Genomic DNA, 22,460 nt, shown 5'->3' with positions numbered 1-22,460 from the left:
GCTTTCCAATGTAAATTCAAGAAAAATCGAAACTTTACCAAGAAATAGAACAATTCAAAGGGAAGAATGACGAACGAAGTAAAGAAACAGAAAGAAGAACCAACTTGAAAGAAGAGTAAGCGCAGAAGAAGTTGAAGGCAGAGAAGTGAAATCCGAAAAGGCCTTTCAAATGAAGGAAGCTCCAGTAATCACCAATGACGCCACAAAAAGAAGCGTGGAAGTAGTCTCAAGCAAAGACAAAAAAAACAAAGAAAAAAGTGGAGTTACAGTAAACAAAGGAAAAGAAGAAACGGAAGCCAAATCCTCGAAAATACTAAAGTTCAAAATGATGAAAAGAAGGAAAACGGCAACAAAGGGAGGAATTAAGGGGTCATTAAAAACCCTCGCACGTTCCCAAGGCAGAAAGACGCGCGTTTCAAAAGAATAAAAGGAACGCCTATTTCAAAAATTAAGGAAAACGTTCCGCATTCAAAGGGAAACTCTACAAAGAAGAAGTCGAAAAAATGCTCGAGTTTGGCTTTCACCAGAGAAGGATCAAAGTCCAAAAACTAAGACTCGACCTCAAAAGGAAGACCACACTCGAGCAGAGGCATTGTTCATACCCTGGGTCAAGCTCTCCGACCCGGGTTGTTTGGCAACAAAGTCAACCGACCTCTTCAGGTCAGACTATCCGACCTCTTCTCAAAGAGCTCGATTAATTCACCAGGAAAAGCCCAAATAGGGCCCAAACAGAGGAACACGACCCAAGTTCAAAGGCAGCCAAGCCTACAGAGACAAAGGGCGGTTCCCTTGAAGATAAGATGACCTCACTCAAAGATGAGATAAGATAAGATAACTATCTTATCTCTCCAGAAAGGTCACTCCACAGTACTATAAATACACTGGAGCACCCAGGTATAACTCATACTCTGATTCTACAAAAAACCTGCTTAATACCCTTGCTAACTTAAGCAACGGAGTCCCTGACAGGTACCACCACCCTCTGGTGACAAAGGATTAGCAGCATAGCCAGTCCAACGAGTCGGACACGACAGCTCCGGTCGCCATCCACCAGCTAGACACGTCATCTCCGACCAGTATAGAAGATCTCGTCCGAGATTGACCTACAGTTTCAGGTAACCCTCAGAACAGTGATGCTGATCCTTCGTCACCGGAGGGTAGTGGTACCTGCAAGGGACTCCGATGCTTAAGTTAGCAAGGGTATTAAGCAGTTTTTTTGTAAAATCAGAGTATGAGTTATACCTGGGTGCTCCAGTGTATTTATAATGGTGTAGAGTGACCTTTCTGGAGATAAGATAGTTATCTTATCTTATCTTTGAGTGGAGTTATCTTATCTTTAAGGGAACCGCCCTTATCTCTCTAGGCTTGAGCTGCCTTTGGACTTGGGTCGTGTTCCTCTATTTGGGCCTTTTTTTGGGCTTTCCTGGTGATTTGGCCGATCTCTTTGAGAAGAGGCCGGGTAGTTCGGACCTGAAGAGGTCGGTCAACTCAGCCCGGGTCGAACAGCTCGACCCAGGGTATGAACAGTGCCCCTGCTCGAGCGCGGACTTCCTTTTGAGGTCGAGTCCTGGTTTAGGACTTCGATCCTTCTCTGGAGAAGCCGAGCTCGAGCATTGTCGATCACTTTTTGTAGAGCTTCCATTTGAATGCGGAGCGTTTTTCTCACTCCTTTAACTTTGAAAATGCGCATTTCTTGCTTTGGAAAATGCGAGGGTTTTTAATAACCCATTAACTCCTTTTTTCGCCGTTTTTCCCTCTTTTCATTTTGAATTGCCAAAAGACTTTGCTTTCAGTTTTCTCTCTTTTCTTCTTGAAACTCCATTTTTTTCCTTCTATTCTCTGGCTCGCCTGGGACTCTTCGTTTTCGCTTGCTCCCAAGTTTTCACGTCTTCGCGCTTCTCCTTGTTTTCGGAGGTGACTGTTGGCGCTTCGTTCTTTCGAAAGGTGATTGTCTGGCGTGGCCTCGTTGTTGCTTCAATCTCTCAGTGTTTCTCGTCATCCCCTATTTGCAGGTTGGTTTTCTTTCTTCTTCTTTTACTTCCTACGTTGTTCTTTTTCATGCTTGCATTGTTCTATTTTTTGGAAAAGTTTTGATCTTTGCTTGAATTCATGTTGGAAAACTTGAATTTTTTCTGTGTCGTCGTGCTTGATTGTTGCTGTGATGGATGTTTTTGGAGTTCCTTCGACTTATGTATGATCATTGGCGTATTTCCTGATAGTTGCTACTTTTAGGGGTTTTCATTTTGTTACTGCTCCTGATTGTATCCTCTAATTTTGAAGCTTTGGAATAACGAACTGTTTGGAAAAAAAAGGTTGTGTCTTTAGTAATCTCCACTTGGCATGTTGGATGTTTGATAATTCCCTTTGCTGATGGACTGTGAAAAAATGGTAACTTTTGATGACATTTTGTGATTAACTGCTTGAAGTCTCCTTTTTCTTGTTTTTGGGAGGGGGGATGTCGAGACGAAGGCTGTGGATTTTTCCTGAGACCTTGCTTTGTTACTGCCTCCAAAGGATGTCCCTGGACTTTGGGTTGAGTTCTGGGGTATCCTTTTGCTGTTGCTTCTGTCCTGTATGCCTTAGATCGAGTTATATCCGTTTTTGTCCGAGCTATATTCTCGATATGCCCGAGCTATTTGATTAGTAACCACTTTCCTTTTTTTATTACTGTAGGACTTAGTTGACCTATGTCTTCTTGCAAAAATATTATCAAGACATCCTCCAAAGTCCTTGTTCCGGGGGTTACCTGAAACTGTAGGTTGATCTAGGATGAGATATTCTATATTGGTCAGAACTGACGTGTTTGGTTGGTGGATGACGGCCGGAGTGGCTACGTTCGACTTGTTTAACTGATTACGCTGCTAATCCTTTGTCACCGGAGGGTGGGGGTACCTGCAAGGGACTCTGATGCTTAAGTTAGCAAGGGTATTAAGCAGGTTTTTAGTAGAATCAGAGTATGAGTTATACCTGGGTGCTGTAGCGTATTTATAGAGGTGTGATAGTGACCTTTTTAGATAAGATAAGTTAGTTATCTTATCTTATCTTATCTTATCTTTGGGTGAGGTCAGCTTATCTTCAAGGAAACCGCCCTTCTCTCTGTAGGCTTGGGCTGCCTTTAAATTGGGTTGTGTTCCTTCATTTGGGCCTTCTTGGGTCTCTGTGGCGTTTTGTCCGAGCTCTTTAAGATGAGGTCGGATAGTCTGACCTGAAGAGGTCGGTCAGCTTGTCGCTAAACATTCCAGGTATGACAGCTTGACCCAGGGTATGAACAGTCCCTAAGGGCATGTCTAAGTGGTTGGACTCCCTCGTCCGGATGTGTGTTTCGGTGGTTAACTCTGAATACTGCGTGGAGCTTAGAAAATATCACCGGATCTGTAGTAGTAGAGATCAGGAGAAGAACTACGAGTTGGTAGCGCCTGACTCTGACGAGAGGGTTTGCTTCCCTTCTTTGACCCAAGGAGAATGCCCCTTCTTTTATGCTTACGACTACTTTTTTAGCCAAATGAACATTATCCTTTCTTTTACCTCTTTCGAGACCGATTTGCTGTGCTCATGTAATGTAGCTCCGTCCCAGATCCATCCAAACTCCTGGGGCTTTATTAAGATTTTTTAGTTGCTTTGCTAAGAATTGGATGTCAAGCCTTCTCAAACTCTCTTTCTTTACCTCTTTCTTTACTCCGGTCAGCTTGTCGCTAAACATCTCGGGTCGGACAGCTTGACCTAGGGTATGAACAGTGCCCCTGCTCGAGCTCGGTCTTTCTTTTTTGAGGTCGAGTCCTAGTTTTTAGGACTTCGGTCCTTTTCTGGTGATGCCGAACTCGAGCTTCTTGTTGACTTCATTTTTGTATCGTTCTCCTTTTTGAATGTGGAACGTTTTCTTTTCCTTTCTTCTAAAAGCGCGCGCTTTTACATTAGCGCTGTAGCCTTGGGAATGTGCCAGGGTTTAATACCCTCATTAATTAATTGTTAATGCTCTATTTTTCTTGGCTCTTTTATTTTGAATTTTGCACTCAAGAAACGGTTTTTTCTTTTTTCTATAACTCCCCCTCTTTTCTTTCTGTTATTCTGTTTTGCCTGAAGCTTGTGTTTCTCCGTGACGCTTTGTCTTGGTACTTTGTTGTTGCTTTGCTTAGGAGACGGTTTCCAAGCTTTGTTGCTCCGGTTTTTGACTTTCCTCATAATCTTTCTCTAGGTTGGTTCTACTTTCCTGTTTCTTTACTTCTTTCGTCGTTTTGCCTTTGGTTTTTTATAAAGTTTTGATTTTTCTCTTGAAGTGCATTCTTGGAAAATCTGAATCTTTTCGTATCACTGTACGCATGCTTGTTTACTATTTAGGGATTTTTCTTGCTTTTGAAATGATCCCTTTGTATTCTGCTTTTTCTCTAAAGATTATTCCTTTGATGTTTTCTGTCATGCTGATAGCTTTGCTGATGAATTTCGTAAAAGATAGCAATTTTTTCTGATGGCTCATTTTAGTTTTCTTCGTGTTGTTTTGCCTTTCTGGGGAGAATTTATTTCTCTGAAAAAGGTGACGTCTTTGATGAATTTCTTCTTGATATGTTTTGCTATTTGTTTGCTGATAAGCTGAGACTGTGAATTTGGAAGGTAGCTATTTCGATTCTGTTTGATTTGTAACTTTCTGGGGATGTTGCGTTTTTGAAAAAGGTTTTTTCTTTGCCTTTGCTGCGAGTTTCGTTGGGACGTTAGTCTTGTAGGTTTTCCTGAATCCTTGTTTCCTGACTGCCTCCAAAGGATGCCCTTGGATCTTTTTGGTGTAGGTCTTGGGGTTTCCTTTTATCGCTTGTACTGTGCTAGATTATGTTGGCAGAGTTGTTTTGACTTCTTCCGAGATATTTTTAGTAATCCAATCTTCCTTTCTTGTTTGTAGGACTAGTTGGCCATGTCTTCTCGCAAAAATATTGTCGAGGCGTCTTCTAAGGTTCCCGAGGGAATGTCTGATTGGTTGGACTCCCTAGTGTTGCTGTGTGTTTCTTTAGCCAATCCTGAATTTTGCGTAGAGCTTAAAAAACATCACCGTCTATGCAAGAGTAGAGATCAAGAGAGAAATTATGAATTGGTGGCACCTGACTCCGAGGAGAGGGTTTGGTTCCCTGTCCCGACCCAAGGGGAGCGCCCTTTCTTTTATGCTTACGACTATTTTTTCAGCCAGTTGGACATCACTTTTTCGTCCCAGCTTCATCCGAACTCCTGGGGCTTTATTAAGATTTTTCAGCTTCTTTGCCAGGAATTGGATGTTACCCCCTCTCAAACTCTTTTCCTTTATTTGTTTGTTTTAACTAAGCCCGGGATTTCTTCGAAAAAGAAAGCCTCGTGGGTTTCTTTTAGATCTGCACAGGGACATAAGGTTTTTACCATGTATGAAGAGTCCTTTAGGGACATCAAGAATTATTTCTTCAAGGTTCGAGCTGTTGAGGGAGCTCGCCCCTTTTTTCTGGAAGCGAATGATGAGCCATCCTTTCATCTGCATTGGCAGCAGAATGTAGTAGTATCCCGATATACATGGGAAATGCTCGACGAGATTGAGCAGGCTTTTGTAACAGTTTTGGAGGACCTTTGGGGGGAACCTCCTCATTTAGATACTAAAAAATCCTTGGGGGACCCCTCCCTTGTTCGAACTGCATTGGGTATTACTTGATATATATTGCTTCTTATTTTTACTTTGCTTTCTTTTTTTTCATGGTCTGTAAAACTATTGGTTTATATTTTACTGAGATGGCCAAGAATAATGATGCGATGAAAGCTTTCAAGAAGGCGAGAAAGGCTGCTGCCGCTCAGAACATCTCAGCCAATACATATGGGAAAGGGTCTTCTCAGGTGACGTCGAAACCGTCCGTGCCGAGCTCTCCCGGCCCGAGGAGAATGATCCCTACTCCTCGAGTCCGTGTAGTGGATCCTCCGCAGTCTTCTGCTGCTGCTGCATCTTCTCCTCTGATCGTTTCCCCTTCCAAAAGACCTCTAACTGTTGAACCGTTCAATCTGGATGCCTCTGATTTCGACGTTGTTGGGTTTGTCGACCAGCAGATCGGTCCTTATGATGCCCTCCCCATGTATGATGTATCACTGCTTCACCATTTAGACTTTATAACTCGGAGTAGCATCAAGATGGCACACAAGGAGGCGGCCTTATATCGGACTTCCCAAGATCTTCCTCTTCATGCTACGAAGGCCTTTATGGAAGAGGCCAAATTGGAGTTCGATCGGATAAAGGGTTTGAAGGAGGAGCTCGAGGTGAAGGTGACCAAGCTAGAGAAAGTGTTAGAGAGTGGGAAGGCTAGTTCTATTGCCTTGGCAGCTTCTGTAAAGTTGGCTGAAGACACAGCTTTGAGGCACAAGGATAGCTATGTTATGGCCTACAGGGAGGTGATGCGTTTCAGGGAGGAGTTGGAGTCTGCCCGGGTTGATTTTGCCGAGCTCCAGGGTCATCTTGTAGGCAGCGTAAATGCTGCTTATGAGAACCTGAAGGAGCAGGTTCAAGTTCTTGCACCTGAGGCCAACCTTACTCTCTTAAGTCTCGATAATGTTGTAAAGGATGGCAAGATTGTCCCTGACGATCCTGATGACGATGATGTTGAACCCCCCCGTGCCTGCCGCTAAGACTTCAGCTGGGCCGACTTCTTCGGCTCCTTCCTCCGAGACTGGTCATCCTGAATTGGAACCGGATTGTCAGATCTTGAACAGAGATGACGGGACAGTGGACGCAGTGCCTCTTCAGACTTGCCCTCCTTTGCCTCATGCTGCTAAGAAGACTTTGGATCCTCAATGAATTTTCTAGATGTTTGTGTGTATTACCCGGTTTGTGGGCTTTTTGAACTATTTATGTTCCGACCTTTGCTACATTCCTGGTTGCTTGTTTAGCAGCTTTCTTTCGAAAAACAAATTGATTTCCAAGCCCTTGGGGCTAGTTTTGGTAGCCTCTTGAGCTTGTTATTATTATAACTTGTTTTTTTCGTAACATGTTTGTCTATACTCGTCTCGGTACCTTTCTAGGTGTTTGGAATTTTCGTTGTCTGACTTCTTTGGCTTGATTTCTTGGCCTGACATTATTTCTAGTAATTCGCTTTATTTGGACCTTACTCATGTCTTCATTAGGAATTACTTTGTATATCACCAAGGTTTTTGGGAGGCCGATTTTATCATGTTGGTTTTGTCCAAGTTGTTGTTAGTAATCCTCTTTGTTGAACCTTGTTCAGGACTCTTTCAAGGATTACTTTTGTGATCTCTTGTTTTGGGCTGACTTCATCATGTCGGGCCCTTCTGAGTTATTTTTGTAATCCTCTTCCTTGGACCTTGTTCAGGTCTCTTTCAGGGATTACTTATATAACTTTTGTGTTTTGGGCCGACTTCGTCATGTCGGGCCCTTCTAAGTTATTTTTGTAATCCTCTTCCATGGACCTTGTTCAGGTCTCTTTCAGGGATTACTTATATAACTTTTGTGTTTTGGGCCGACTTTGTCATGTCGGGCCCTTCTAAGTTATTTTTGTAATCCTCTTCCATGGACCTTGTTCAGGTCTCTTTTAGGGATTACTTATATAACTTTTATATTTTGGGCCGACTTCGTCATGTCGGGCCCTTCTAAGTTATTTTTGTAATCCTCTTTTTTGGACCTTGTTCAGGTCTCTTTCAGGGATTACTTTTATAACTTTTATGTTTTGGGCCGACTTCATCATGTTGGGCCCTTCTGAGTTATTTTTGTAATCCTCTTTCTTGGACCTTGTTCAGGTCTCTTTTAGGGATTACTTTTATAACTTTTATGTTTTGGGCCGACTTCGTCATGTCGGGCCCTTCTGAGTTATTTTTGTAATCCTCTTTCTTGGACCTTGTTCAGGTCTCTTTCAGGGATTACTTTTATAACTTTTATGTTTTGGGCCGACTTCGTCATGTCGGGCCCTTCTGAGTTATTTTTGTAATCCTCTTTCTTGGACCTTGTTCAGGTCTCCTTCAAGGATTACTTTTATAACTTTTATGTTTTGGGCCGACTTTGTTATGTCGGGCCATTCTATGTTATAGTAATCCTCTTTTATAGGGCTGGCCAGACCTCTTTCCAGGGATTTAGTTATAACTTTGGTTATTGCGACTGGTCCAACTTCTTAACGTCGGCCAGTCTTTATGTTATTATTTAGCAATCCATTTTATTAAGACCTCGTCAGGTCCTTTCTCTGGATCACTTTCGATAACTTCTTGCATTATTCTATTTTCATCTTTGCCGATTTGTAGAAATTGGGTTCAATCCTTATTTGGTCGACCTTTTGATGACTTTGGTTTTCATCTCTGTTGGTCTTTATCGTGATCGTGCAGTGAATTTGATTTTCACTTTCTGCCGATCTGTTGCTTTATAATCGGATGATGAATGTTTTAGATTAATGCGGCTTGAGATTTGTAGAAATTCTAAACATATTTTATTCAAAAGAAAATGCAAATATATACATGTGGGAGTTTTTATCCCTTTATGTCGGATAATTTGTAGGTCTTGGCTTGGTGCCTCATTAAAAAACCTTTTCAGGAAAAAGAGTGCGCCTTATGCTAAGATCCTTTATCATCCCTAACTATAGTACCTTCTTAGGTTGCTGGCATGCCACGACCTGGGAAGCCCTCGTCCATCGAGTTTGGACAGTCTGTAGTAGCCTTTCCCAAGTACTTCTACGACTCGGTAGGGTCCTTTCCAGTTTGCTACCAGTTTTCCTTCTCCAGGTCGAGTTGTTCCGATATCATTTCAGATTAGGATGAGGTCGTTCTCAGCGAAACCTCGTGGCACTACCTTTTGATTATATCTCGAAGCCATTCGACGCTTTAGTGCTTCTTCCCTGATCTGAGCTCTTTTTTGGACTTCCGGAAGTAGGTCGAGTTCTTCCCTTTGAAGTTGGGAGTTGGCTTCTTCATTATAGTGGATCACTCTAGGCGATCCTTCTTCGATTTCTACTAGAATCATTGCCTCCGCTCCGTACGCTAATCGGAAGGGTGATTCCTTTGTGGTGGAATGCGGCGTTGTTCGATATGCCCATAGGACTTGTGGGAGCTCTTCAGCCCAGGCTCCCTTTGCGTCCTGTAATCTCCATTTTAGTCCGGTCAGTATGACCTTGTTGGCAGCTTCGGCTTGTCCATTGGCTTGGGGATGTTCTACGGAAGTGAACTGGTGTTTTATGTTCAAGTCGGCCACTAACTTTCTGAAGCCTGCATCTGTGAATTGGGTGCCATTGTCTGTTTGATGGAGTATGGAACCCCAAACCTTGTGACAATATTCCTATATAGGAATTTTCAACTTCTTTGAGCAGTGGCGTTGGCTAGGGGTTCTGCCTCAATCCACTTTGTGAAATAGTCTACCCCTACTATGAGGAATTTAACTTATCCCGATCCCTGAGGGAAGGGTCCGAGAAGGTCGAGTCCCCATTTTGCGAATGGCCAAGGTGAGGTCACGCTGATGAGCTCCTCTAGCGGGGCGATGTGAAAGTTGGCATGTTTTTTACATGGTGGACATGTCTTTACGAACTCTGCGGCCTCATTTTGTAGAGTTGGCCAATAAAATCCTGCCTGGAGTACTTTTTTGGTAAGTGCTTGCGTTCCGAGATGGTTGCCACAAATGCCACTGTGTATTTCTTCTAGAACATCCCTTGTATTGGAAGTCGGCACACATTTTAACAATGGTATTGAAATTACTCTTTTGTATAGAGTATTATTTATGATAGTGTAGTATTGTACCTCCCGTTTTAACCTCTTTGCCTCCTTTTCATCTGTGGGGAGTGTTTCGATTTTGGGGTAGTTAATTATGGGAGTCATCCATCCTTGATCCTGACCAGTTATGGCTAGGATTTTTTCTTCTTCCGAGGTTGACGGAAAATGCAGCATTTCTTGGATGAGGCTTCTATTGTTGCCCACTGGTTTGGTGCTGGCTAGTTTTGAGAGTGCGTCGGCTCGGGCATTCTGTTCTTGGAGGATGTGACGGACTTTATATTCTCCGAGTTGTCCGAGCTGTACCCTAGTTTTGTCCAAATATTTTTTCATGGTGGGATCTTTGACTTGGTAGTTTCCTGCTATTTGTGAAGTAACTACTTGCGAGTCGCTGAAGATGATAAGCTTTTGAGCTCCAACCTCCCTAGCCAGCTTCAAACCATCTAGTAGTGCCTCATATTCTGCTTGGTTGTTTTAGGCAGGGAACCCGGATTTGAGGGAGAGTTCGATTTGGGTTCCTTGGTCGCTTTCAATTATCACACATGCGCCGCTTCCAGTTTTATTTGAGGAACCGTCCACGTAGAGACTCCATTCTGTGGGGGTTCCGGGGTGTCTGTAAATTCTGCGATGAAGTCGGCCAAGTATTGTGATTTGATGGCTGTCCGAGCTTCGTATTGAAGATCAAATTCGGACAACTCGACTGCCCATTGCAAAATTCTGCCTGCTAGGTCTGTTTTCTGCAAAATCCCTTTTATAGGCTGGCTAGTCCGAACCCTAATGGTGTGGGCTTGGAAGTATTGACGAAGTCGTCGAGATGTTAGTATGAGCGCGTATGCAAATTTTTCTATTTTTTGGTAGTTCAGCTCGGATCCTTGTAATGCTTTACTGATGAAGTATATGGGTTGTTGCCCCCTGTCGTCTTCTCGAACTAGTGCTGAGGCTACTGCCTGACTTCCTATTGTGAGGTACAATATGAGTGGTTCTCCTTCCCGTGGCCAAGTTAGGATAGGTGGTTGTCCTAGGAATCTTTTGAAATCTTGGAAGGCTTGCTCGCACTCCGTTGTCCATTCGATCTTCTTTCCCTTCCTTAGAGTAACGTAGAAGGGGAGAGATCTTATTGCCGATCCGGCTAGAAATCCGGACAAGGCTGCCAACCTCCCGTTGAGTTGTTGTACCTCTTTGACACAAGTCGGGCTCTTCATGTCGAGTATGGCCCGGCATTTATCCGGATTTGCCTCTATTCCTCTTTGTGTAAGCATAAAACCCAAGAATTTGCTAGCTTCTACTGCGAAGGTGCATTTTGCAGGATTGAGTCGCATGCCATGCCTTCTTATAGTGTCGAACACTTGGGTCAGGTCGGATAATAGCGTCTCCTCACTTTGTGTCTTTATTAACATGTCGTCCACATAGACTTCCATGATTTTTCCGATGTGATCAGTAAAGATCTTATTCATTAATATCTAATAAGTAGCTCCCGCATTTTAAGTCTAAAAGGCATGACGATGTAGCAGTAGTTTGCTTTTGGGGTTAAGAATGAAGTTTTTTCTTGGTCGGGTGGATACGTTGGGATTTCGTTGTATCCCAAATATGCGTCCATAAACGAGAGGTATTTATATCCAGAGGAGGCATCTACCAGAGCGTCGATACTTGGGAGTGGATAAGGATCTTTTGGGCAGGCTTTGTTGAGATCAGTGTAGTCGGTGCACATTCGCCACTTCCCATTTGATTTTTTCACCAAGACGACGTTAGCTAGCCATAGTGGATACTTGACTTCTCTTATGAATCCTGCTTCTAGTAGAGCTTGTACCTGCTCTTCCACAGCTTGGGATCATTCTGGCCCGAGCTTTCTTCGCCTTTGTTGTACTGGCCGAGATCCTGGGTAGACCGCCAACTTGTGGCACATTAATTTGGAGTCTATGCCCGGCATGTCTGCAGCCTTCCATGCAAAGAGGTCGACATTATCTCGTAAGAACTGTACGATTGATTCTTTTATGTCTCCCTTTAGGTTCGTACCAATATTGGTTGTTTTGTCTGGGATATCTCCGATCTGGACTTTTTCTATTTCACCTTCGGGTTGTGGGCGGAGTTCTTCCCGCCTCTGAACTCCACCGAGTTCGATTGTGTGGAATTCTTCTCCTCTGCCTCTGAGGTTTAGACTTTCGTTGTAACAGTGGCGCGCCATCTTCTGGTCTGCTTTTATTGTAGCTATCCCTTCTGCAGTTGGGAATTTCATGCACAGATGTGGAGTCGAGACTATTGTGCCGAGCTGATTCAATGTTGTCCGACCTATTAGGGCATTGTAGGTTGAGCTCACGTCGACCACGATGTAGTCTATCTTGAGTGTTTTTGATTGGTTCCCTTTCCCGAAGGTTGTGTGTAGTGATATATATCCAAGTGGTTGAACTGGGGTGTCTCCCAGTCTGAACAGACTGTTTGGATATGCTCTAAGTTCTTTTTCTTCTAGGCCGAGCTTGTCAAAGGCAGTTTTGAACAAGATGTCGGTGGAGCTCCCTTGGTCTATCAGGGTGCGATGGAGATTTGTGTTCGCTAGTATAATTGTGATGACCCTGGGATCGTCGTGTCCTAAGATGATACCAGATGCATCTTCTTTGGTGAAAGTAATTGCAGGGATGTTGGGTGTTTCCTCTTTCCCCTCAACATGATACACTTCTTTAAGGTATCTTTTGCGAGATGATTTGGAGATTCCTCCTCCCGCAAATCCACCGTGTATCATATGGACGTGTCTTTCTGGTGTACGTGGTGATCGCTCTGTTCGTTCGACATCTTCGTCCCTTCTTCTTTTTCTTTGCTCATCGTCCCGGGTGGCCAAATACCGATCTAGTTTTCCCTCTTTTACTAGTTTTTCTATGATATTTTTTACGTCAAAACATTCGTTGGTGGAATGCCTGCGGATTCGATGGTATTCACAATATTCGGTCCGATTTCCTCCTCCTTTTTTTCCTTTGAGTGGTCGAGTTAGGGGTATTTTTTTAGTGTGGCAGACTTCTCTATAGACGTCCACAAGGGACACCCGAAGAGGGGTGTAATTGTGGTATTTTGTTATTTTTTCCCCATGTCGATCCTCCCTATTTTCGGACTCTTTATCCTTGTCCCAGGAGGGTTAGGTGAATCCGGATTTTGAGGTCTCTCCTAGTCGAGAATTTTTCTCCATGTTGATGTATTTCTCCACTCGTTCTTGCACTTCGTTCAGAGATGTGGGGTATTTTTTTTATATAGATTGGCTAAAAGGTCCCTCTCGCAGGCCATTGATGAGGCCCATGATAGCGGCCTCTGTTGGTAGGCTTTGTATGTCTAGGCATGTTTTGTTGAATCTTCCATGTAGTTGCGAAGACTTTTTCGATCTCCTTGCTTGATTCCTAGTAGACTTGGGGCATGTTTAGCCTTATCTTTTTACATGGAGAATCTGGCTAGAAATTTCTTGGCTAAGTCGTCGAAGCTTGAGATGGACCTAGGAGGTAAATTGTCGAACCATCTAATTGTTGTCTTTGTTAGAGTAGTTGGAAAGGCTTTGCAGCGAACTGCATCTGAGGTAACGGTGAGGTATATTCTACTTCTGAAATTGCTGAGATGATGGCCGGGATCTGTAGTGCCATCGTACAAAGTCATATCCGAGAGCTTAAAGTCTTTTGGGATTTTGGTCTTCATGATCTCCTTGGTAAATGGATCTTGGTCCTTGCAGGAGCTATCCTCATGAGAGGATCGATTAGCTTTGGCCTTGAGATCAGCTTCGATTTTTAGGAGTTTGTCCTCCAATTCCCGGCGTCGTCTTATTTCCCATTGTAGGTTTTTCTCAGCTTCTCGTTGATGTTCTGCCCCTTTTTCGAGTTGCTTCAAGCGATCTTGAAGTGCCCCCACGGCTTCCACAGTCGGTGAATCGGTGTTTTTGTTAGGTTGAGGAGTATCTTTTGATGTAGTGTCCGCGTTCTTGTGCAGCATTCTATCTTCCAGATCTGAATCGTGATCGTTGTCATGGTCGTCCGCCATGGTGATGGGATGACTTCCGGGTCCCCGACAACGGCGCCAATGTTCCGGGGGTTACCTGAAACTGTAGGTGATCTCGGATGAGATCTTCTATATTGGTCGAAACTGACGTGTCCAGTTGGTGGATGACGGCCGGAGTGGCTGCGTCCGACTTGTTGGACTGATTACGCTGCTGATCCTTTGTCACCGGAGGGTGGGGGTACCTGCAAGGGACTCTGATGCTTAAGTTAGCAAGGGTATTAAGTAGGTTTTTAGTAGAATCAGAGTATGAGTTATACCTGGGTGCTCCAGCATATTTATAGAGGTGTGATAGTGACCTTTTTAGATAAGATAAGTTAGTTATCTTATCTTATCTTATCTTATCTTTGGGTGAGGTCAGCTTATCTTCAAGGGAACCGCCCTTCTCTCTGTAGGCATGGGCTGCCTTTAGATTAGGCTGTGTTCCTTCGTTTGGGCCTTCTTGGGCCTCTGTGGCGTTTTGTCCGAGCTCTTTAAGAAGAGGTCAGATAGTCTGACCTGAAAAGGTCAGTTAGCTTGTCACTAAACATCCCGGGTCGGACAGCTTGACCCAGGGTATGAACAGTCCCTGAGGGCATGTCTGAGTGGCTGGACTCCCTCGTCTTGATGTGTGTTTCGGTGGTTAACTCTGAATACTGCGTGGAGCTTAGAAAACATCACCGGATCTGTAGTAGTAGGGATCAGCAGAAGAACTACGAGTTGGTAGCGCCTAACTCTGACGAGAGGGTTTGCTTCCCTTCTCTGACCCAGGGAGAACGCCCCTTCTTTTATGGTTACGACTACTTTTTTAGCCAAATGAACATTATCCTTTCTTTTACCTCTTTCGAGACCGATTTGCTGTGGTCATGTAATGTAACTCCGTCCCAGATCCATCCGAACTCCTGGGGCTTTATTAAGATTTTTCAGTTGCTTTGCCAAGAATTAGATGTCAAGCCTTCTCAAACTCACTTTCTTTACCTCTTTGTTTTGACTAAGCCTGGGATCTTGATGAGCGGATAATTTATACGCTTTTTGGCACTATTTTTAGTATGTTTTTAGTATATTTTAGTTACTTTTTATTATGTTTTTATTAGTTTTTAAATAAAAATCACTCTTCTGGACTTTACTATGAGTTTGTGTGTTTTTCTGTGATTTCAGGTATTTTCTGGCTGAAATTGAGGGACCTGAGCAAAAATCTGATTCAGAGGCTGAAAAAGGACTGCAGATGCTGTTGGATTCTGACCTTCCTGCACTCAAAGTGGATTTTCTGGAGCTACAGAAGCCCAATTGGCGCGCTCTCAATTGCGTTGGAAAGTAGACATCCTGGGCTTTCCAGCAATATATAATAGTCTATACTTTGCCCAAGATTTGATGGCCCGAACCACCGCTCTAAGTCAGCTCAAGAATTCTGGCGTTTAACTCCAAAACTAGCACAAAAGTTGGAGTTAAACGCCCAAAATGGCACAAAAGCTGGCGTTTAACTCCAAGAAAAGTCTCTACACATGGAAGCTTCAATTCTCAGCCCAAGCACACACCAAGTGGGCCCGGAAGAAGATTTCTGCATTAATTACTGATTTCTGTTAACCCTAGGCTACTAGTTATCTATAAATAGGACCTTTTGCTATTGTATTTTCATCTTTTGATCATCCTGGAATCATGTTTTGATGATTAAACCATCTCTGAGAGGCTGGCTATTCGGCCATGCCTAGACCTTGTTCTTATGTATTTTCAACGGTGGAGTTTCTACACACCATAGATTAAGGTGTGGAGCTCTGCTATTCTTCATGAATTAATACAAAGTACTATTGTTTTTCTATTCAACTCAAGTCTATTTCTTCTCCAAGATATTCATTCGTTCTTCAACTTGATTAATGTGATGATCCGTGACACTCATCATCATTCTCACCTATGAACATGTGCATGACAACCACCTCTGTTCTACTAGCAATGGCTTGAATGCGTATCTCTTGGGTTTCTAATCTCAGATTGGAACCTTCGTGGTATAGGCTAGAATTATGGCGGCCATTCCTGAGATCCGGAACGTCTAAACCTTGTCTGTGGTATTCTGAGTAGGATCTGGGAAGGGATGACTGTGACGAGCTTCAAACTCCTGATTGTGGGGCGTGTGACAGACGCAAAAGGATCAATGGATCCTATTCCGACATGATCGAGAATCGACAGATGATTAGCCGTGCAGTGACAACGCATTTGGAACGTTTTCACTGAGTGATGCCCAACATAAAGCTTGCCATGGAAAGGAGTATGAATAATTGGAAGAAGGCAATAAGAAAGCAGAGGTCCAGGAGGAACAAAGCATCTTCATACGCTTATCTGAAATTCCAACCAAAGAATTACATAAGTATCTCTATCTTTATCTTATGTTTTATTCATCTTTTAATTATCAATTCTCCATCACCATTTGAATCTTCCTGACTGAGATTTACAAGATGACCATAGCTTGCTTCAAGCCGACAGTCTCCATGGGATCGACCCTTACTCATGTAAGGTATTACTTGGACGACCCAGTGCACTTGCTGGTTAGTTGTGCGGAATTGTGACAAAGTGTGATTCATGTTTAAGAGCTCCAAATCCTTTGGCGCCATTGTTGATGATCACAATTTCGTGCACCAAGTTTTTGGCGCCGTTGCCGGGGATTGTTCGAGTTTGGACAACTGACGGTTCATCTTGTTGCTTAGATTAGGTACTTTACAGAATTTTTAAGAATGGATTCTAGAGTTTCAAGGTGATGTACTTATCATCACAAAAGCTGATTGGTTCTCATCAATTTAGCTGCTGAATGTAATGTCCTGCTGAAGCTTGGCCAACCATGTCTAATCTTTTTAGACTGAAGCTTTAGACTAATATTGCATGATTCCTGGAATTCTTATTAAAAGTTTTGAATCTCTTTATTTTCTTTTCCATATAAGTTTCGAAAATCACAAAAAAATTTATAAAACTATAAAAATCAAAAATATTTTATGTTTCTTGTTTGAGTCTAGTATCAATTTTTAAGTTTGGTGTCAATTGCATGACTTTCTTCTTCTTGCATTTTTTGAATTTATACATATTGTTCTTCATTGATCTTCAAGTTGTTCTAGATGATTTCATTGCTCTGATCTTTAAATTCTCTTGTTTTGTGAGTTTTGTTGTTTCTCATATGCATTCTCAATTTGTTAGTGTCTCCTATATGAAAATTTTTAAGTTTAGTATCCTGCATGCATTGTTTATTTGATCTTAGTTGCATTTTTTTTATTATTTCTCATCATCAAAAAAAAATTCAAAAAATTTTCAAAACTATGTCTTTTGAAGTCAATAATACAGAGAATTGAAGATTCAGAACATTCAGTAGAGGAATCAAACAGAAAAAGCTGGGCGTTCAAAACGCCCAGTGAAGAAGGCAAACCGGCGTTTAAACGCCAGCCAGGGTACCTGGCTTGGCGTTTAACGCCCAAAAAGGTAGAGTTTTGGGCGTTAAATGCCAGAATGGATGTCATTCTGGGCGTTTAACGCCAGGATGACACTAGAGGGAACATTTTGTTTTTAATTCAAATTTTTTTCAAATCTTCATAATTTTTCAAAATCAAATCTTTTTCAAATCATATCTTTTCAATCATATCTCTTCAAAATCAATTTCTTGCCATTTTTTTATTTATTACTATTTTCGTGCTAAAATTAATGATTTACTTCAAAATTTTCAAGTTGTTACTTGCCTATTAAGAAAGGATCAAATTTTAAATTTTAAGAATCATATCTTTTACTTTCTTGTTAGTCAAGTAATCAACTTTAATTTTAAAACTTTCTCTTTTTTTAATTTGATTCTCAATCATATCTTTTCAATCATATTTTTTTCAATCACATCTTTTTCAAAATTAATTTTCAATCATATCTTTTTGATTTCTAATTTCAAAATATTTTTCAAAATCACTTAATTTCTTTCCCAAACTTAATATTTGAAAATCTCAATCAAATTTTCAAAATTTTCTTTTTATTATTTCAAAATCTTTTTAATTTATTTTCGAAAATTCTTCCCCTTTCTTCACATCCTTCTATTTAAGGGACTAACACTCCTCCTCAAGGTGCAATTCGAACCTATTTCTTTAATAAGTTCGAATTCTCTCATCTCTACCTCCTCCTTCTATTCTTCTTTTCCTCTGACACCTCAAGGAATCTCTATACTGTAACATAGAGGATTCCCTACTTTCTTGTTCTCTTCTCTTTCATATGAGCAGGAACAAAGATAAAGGCATACTTGTTCAAACTGATCCTGAACCTGAAAGGACCTTGAAGAGAAAGCTAAAATAAGCTAAAGCACAATTCTCTCTAGAGGGCCTAACAGAGCTTTTCGAGGAAGAAGAAACCATGGCAGCCGAAAACAACAATGCCAACAATGCAAGGAAGGTGCTTGGTGACTTTACTGCACCTACTCCCGACTTCTATGGGAGAAGCATCTCAATCCCTACCATTGGAACAAAAAACTTTGTGCTTAAGCCTCAATTAGTTTCTCTAATGCAACAGAATTGCAAGTTTCTTGGACTTCCATTGGAAGATCCTCATCAGTTCTTAGCTGAATTCTTGCAAATCTGTGACACTGTCAAGACCAATGGGGTTGACCCTGAAGTTTACAGACTTATGCTTTTTCCTTTTGCTGTAAGAGACAGAGCTAGGACAAGGTTGGATTCACAACCTAAAGAAAGCCTGAACTCTTGGGAAAAGCTAGTTAATGCCTTCTTGGCAAAGTTCTTTCCACCTCAAAAATTAAGCAAGCTTAGAGTGGAAGTCCAAACCTTCAGACAGAAGGAAGGTGAATCCCTCTATGAAGCTTGGGAAAGATACAAGCAATTGATCAGAAGATGTCCTTCTGACATGCTTTCTGAATGGAGCATCATAGGAATTTTCTATGATGGTCTGTCTGAACTATCCAAGATGTCATTGGATAGCTCTGCTGGAGGATCTCTTCATTTGAAGAAGACGCCTACAGAAGCTCAGGAACTCATTGAAATGGTTGCAAATAACCAATTCATGTACACTTCTGAAAGGAATCTTGTGAATAATGGGATAGCTCAGAAGAAAGGAGTTCTTGAGATTGATACTCTGAATGCCATATTAGCTCAGAATAAAATATTGACCCAACAAGTCAATATGATTTCTCAGAGTCTGTCTGGAATGCAAGCAGCAATAGGCAGTACTAAGGAAGCTTCCTCTGAAGAAGAAGCTTATGATCTTGAGAACCCAACAATGGAAGAGGTGAATTACATGGGAGAACCCTATGGAAACACCTATAATCCTTCATGGAGAAATCATCCAAATCTCTCATGGAAGGATCAACAGAGACCTCAACAAGGTTTGAACAACAATAATGGTGGAAGAAACAGGTTTAGCAATAGCAAACCTTTTCCATCATCTTCTCAGCAACAGACAGAGAATTCTAAGCAAAGCCACTCTGACTTAGCAACAATAGTCTCTGATCTAATCAAAACCACTCAAAGTTTCATGACTGAAACAAGGTCCTCCATTAGAAGTTTGGAGGCACAAGTGGGTCAGCTGAGTAAGAAAATTACCGAACTCCCTCCTAGTACTCTCCCAAGCAATACAGAAGAGAATCCAAAGAGAGAGTGCAAGACCATAATCATAACCCACACGGCCGAACCTGGAGAGGAGGAAGAGGCAGTGATCTCTACTGAGGAAGACCTCAATGGACGTCCACTGACCTCCATGGAATTCCCTAATGAGGAACCATGGGAATCTGAGGCTCACACTGAGACCATAGAGATTCCATTGAATTTACTTTTGCCATTCATGAGCTCTGATGTATATTTCTTCCTCTGAAGAGGATGAAGATGTTACTGACGAGCAAGTTGCTAAGTACCTTGGAGCAATCATGAAGCTAAATGCTAGGTTGTTTGGTAATGAGACTTGGGAGAATGAACCTCCATTGCTCATCAAAGAACTGAATGACTTGACTAGGCAGAGATTACCTCTGAAGAGACAAGACCATGGAAAGTTCTCAATACCTTGTACCATAGGCACCATGACCTTTGAGAAGGCTCTGTGTGACCTGGGATCAAGTATAAATCTTATGCCTCTCTCTGCAATGGAGAAGCTAGGGATCATTGAGGTACAAACTGCAAGAATCTCACTAGAGATGGCAGACAATTCAAAGAAACAGGCTTATGGACTTGTAGAGGATGTCTTGGTAAAGGTTGAAGACCATTACATCCCTGCTGATTTCATAATCCTAGAGACTGGGAAGTGTATGGATGAATCCATCATCCTTGGCAAACCCTTCCTAGCCACAGCAAAAGCTGTGATTAATGTTGACAGAGGAGAATTGATCATTCAAGTGAATGAAGACTCCCTTGTGTTTAAAGCTCAAGGATATCCCTCTGTCACCATGGAGAGGAAGCATGAAGAGCTTCTCTCAATACAGAGTCAAACAGAGGCTCCACAGTCAAACTCTAAGTTTGGTGTTGGGAGGCCACAACCAAACTTTAAGTTTGGTGTTGAACCCCCAAATTCAAACTCTAAGTTTGGTGTTGGGAGGTTCCAACATTGCTCTGAACATCTGTGAGGCTCCATGAGAGCTCACTGTCAAGCTATTGACATTAAAGAAGCGCTTGTTGGGAGGTAACCCAATCTTTAATTATCTATGTTAAATTTCTATTTTCTTTTGTTATTTTATGTTTTTTGTAGGTTGATGATCATGTGAAGTCACAAAAACAATTGAAAAAGCAAAAATAGAAGGAAAAATAGAATAAAAAATAGAACACCCTGGAGGAGAAACTTACTGGCGTTTAAACACCAGTAAGGGTAGCAGAATGGGCGTTAAACGCTCATTCTGGCACCATTCTGGGCATTTAACGCCAGAAATGGGCACCAAACTGGCATTTAACGCCAGGAATGGGTAAGAAGCTGGCGTTAAATGCCAGAAATGGGCAGTAGCCTGGCGTTTAACGCCAGGATTGGCAGCAAGGGGCGTTTTACACGCCACATGGTACAGGAATGAGAAATCCTTGACACCTCAGGATCTGTGGACCCCACAGGATCCCCACCTACCCTACCTCTATCTCTCTTCTTCACCCGTTCACCAATCACCTCAATACCTCTTCCCCAAAAACCCCTCACCTATCCAATCCCACCATTCTCTTCACCACTCACATCCATCCTTCATAAAACCCCACCTATCTCACCATTCAAATTCAAACCACTTTCCCTCCCAAACCCACCCTATATGGCCGAACCCAAAACCCCCTCTCCACTCCTATATAAACCCATCTTCACTCCTTCATTTTCACACAACATACACACCACCTATCCCCCTTGGCCGAAACACAGCCCCCTTCATCTCCTCTATTTCTTCTTCTTCTACTCTCTTCTTTCTTCTTTTGCTCGAGGACGAGCAACCTTCTAAGTTTGGTGTGGTAAAAGCTAAAGCTTTTTGTTTTTCCATAACCATTAATGGCACCAAAGGCCGGAGAAACCTCTAGAAAGAGTAAAGGGAAGGCAAAAGCTTCCACCTCCGAGTCATGAGAGATGGAGAGATTCCTCTCAAGGGTGCATCAAGACCACTTCTATGAAGTTGTAACCAAGAAGAAGGTGATCCCCAAGGTCCCTTTTAAGCTCAAAAAGGGCGAATATCCGGAGATCCGACATGAGATCCAACGAAGAGGTTGGGAAGTTCTCACCAACCCCATTCAACAAGTCGGAATCTTAATGGTTCAAGAGTTCTATGCCAATGCATGGATCACCAAGAACCATGATCAAAGTGTGAACCCGGACCCCAAGAATTGGCTTACAATGGTCCGAGGGAAATACTTAGATTTTAGTCCGGAAAATGTAAGGTTGGCATTCAACTTGCCCATGATGCAAGGAGATGCACACTCATACACTAGAAGGGTCAACTTAGATCAAAGGTTGGACCAAGTCCTCATGGACATCTGTAAAGAGGGCGATCAATGGAAAAGAGATTCAAGAGGGAAGCCGGTTCAACTAAGAAGGCATGACCTCAAGCCCATGGCTAGGGGATGGTTGGAGTTCATCCAACGCTCAATCATTCCTACTAGCAACCGGTCTGAAGTTACTATAGACCGGGCTATCATGATTCATAGCATCATGATTAGAGAGGAAGTAGAAGTTCATGAGGTTATATCCCAAGAACTCTACAAGGTGGCGGACAAGTCCTCCACTGTGGCAAGGTTAGCCTTCCCTCATCTCATTTGTCACCTCTACAATTCAGTTGGAATTAACATAGAGGGAGACATCCTCATTGATGAGGACAAGCCCATCACTAAGAAAAGGATGGAGCAAGTGAGAGAACCTCACCAAGAGCATGAGGAAACTCCTCATCATGAAATCCCTGAGATACCTCAAAGGATGCATTTTCCTCTACAAAACTATTGGGAGCAAATCAACACCTCCCTAGGAGAATTAAGTTCCAACATGGGACAACTAAGGGTGGAGCACCAAGAGCATTCCATCCTCCTCCTTGAAATTAGAGAAGACCAAAGAACCATGAGAGAGGAGCAACAAAGGCAAGGAAGAGACATTGAGGAGCTCAAGCACTCCATAAGATCTTCAAGAGGAAGAACAAGCCGCCATCACTAAGGTGGACCCGTTCTTTAATTTCCTTGTTCTTTAATCTCTGTTTTTTGAAAATTATGCTTTATGTTTATTTATGTTTGTGTCTTTATTACATGATCATTAGTGTCTAAGTGTCTATGCCTTAAAGCTATGAAAATGAATCCATCACCTTTCTTAAATGAAAAATATTTTTAATTGAA

The 22,460-nt window shown here is 42.3% G+C and overlaps 1 non-coding gene across 1 annotated transcript; it reads right to left on the bottom strand.

The window, feature by feature from the left end:
- Window positions 1-18,444: 18,444 nt before the first annotated feature.
- Window positions 18,445-18,552, bottom strand: LOC148553289 (small nucleolar RNA R71). Its single transcript, XR_015893097.1, has one exon. It is a non-coding gene; the product is annotated as a small nucleolar RNA R71 (small nucleolar RNA).
- Window positions 18,553-22,460: the final 3,908 nt, after the last annotated feature.

Source organism: Arachis ipaensis, chromosome B7 (assembly GCF_059453495.1).
Source record: "Arachis ipaensis isolate K30076 ecotype BB chromosome B7, ASM5945349v1, whole genome shotgun sequence".
Classification (NCBI taxonomy): Eukaryota; Viridiplantae; Streptophyta; class Magnoliopsida; order Fabales; family Fabaceae; genus Arachis; species Arachis ipaensis.
This window is presented reverse-complemented; position numbering and strand designations above follow the sequence as displayed.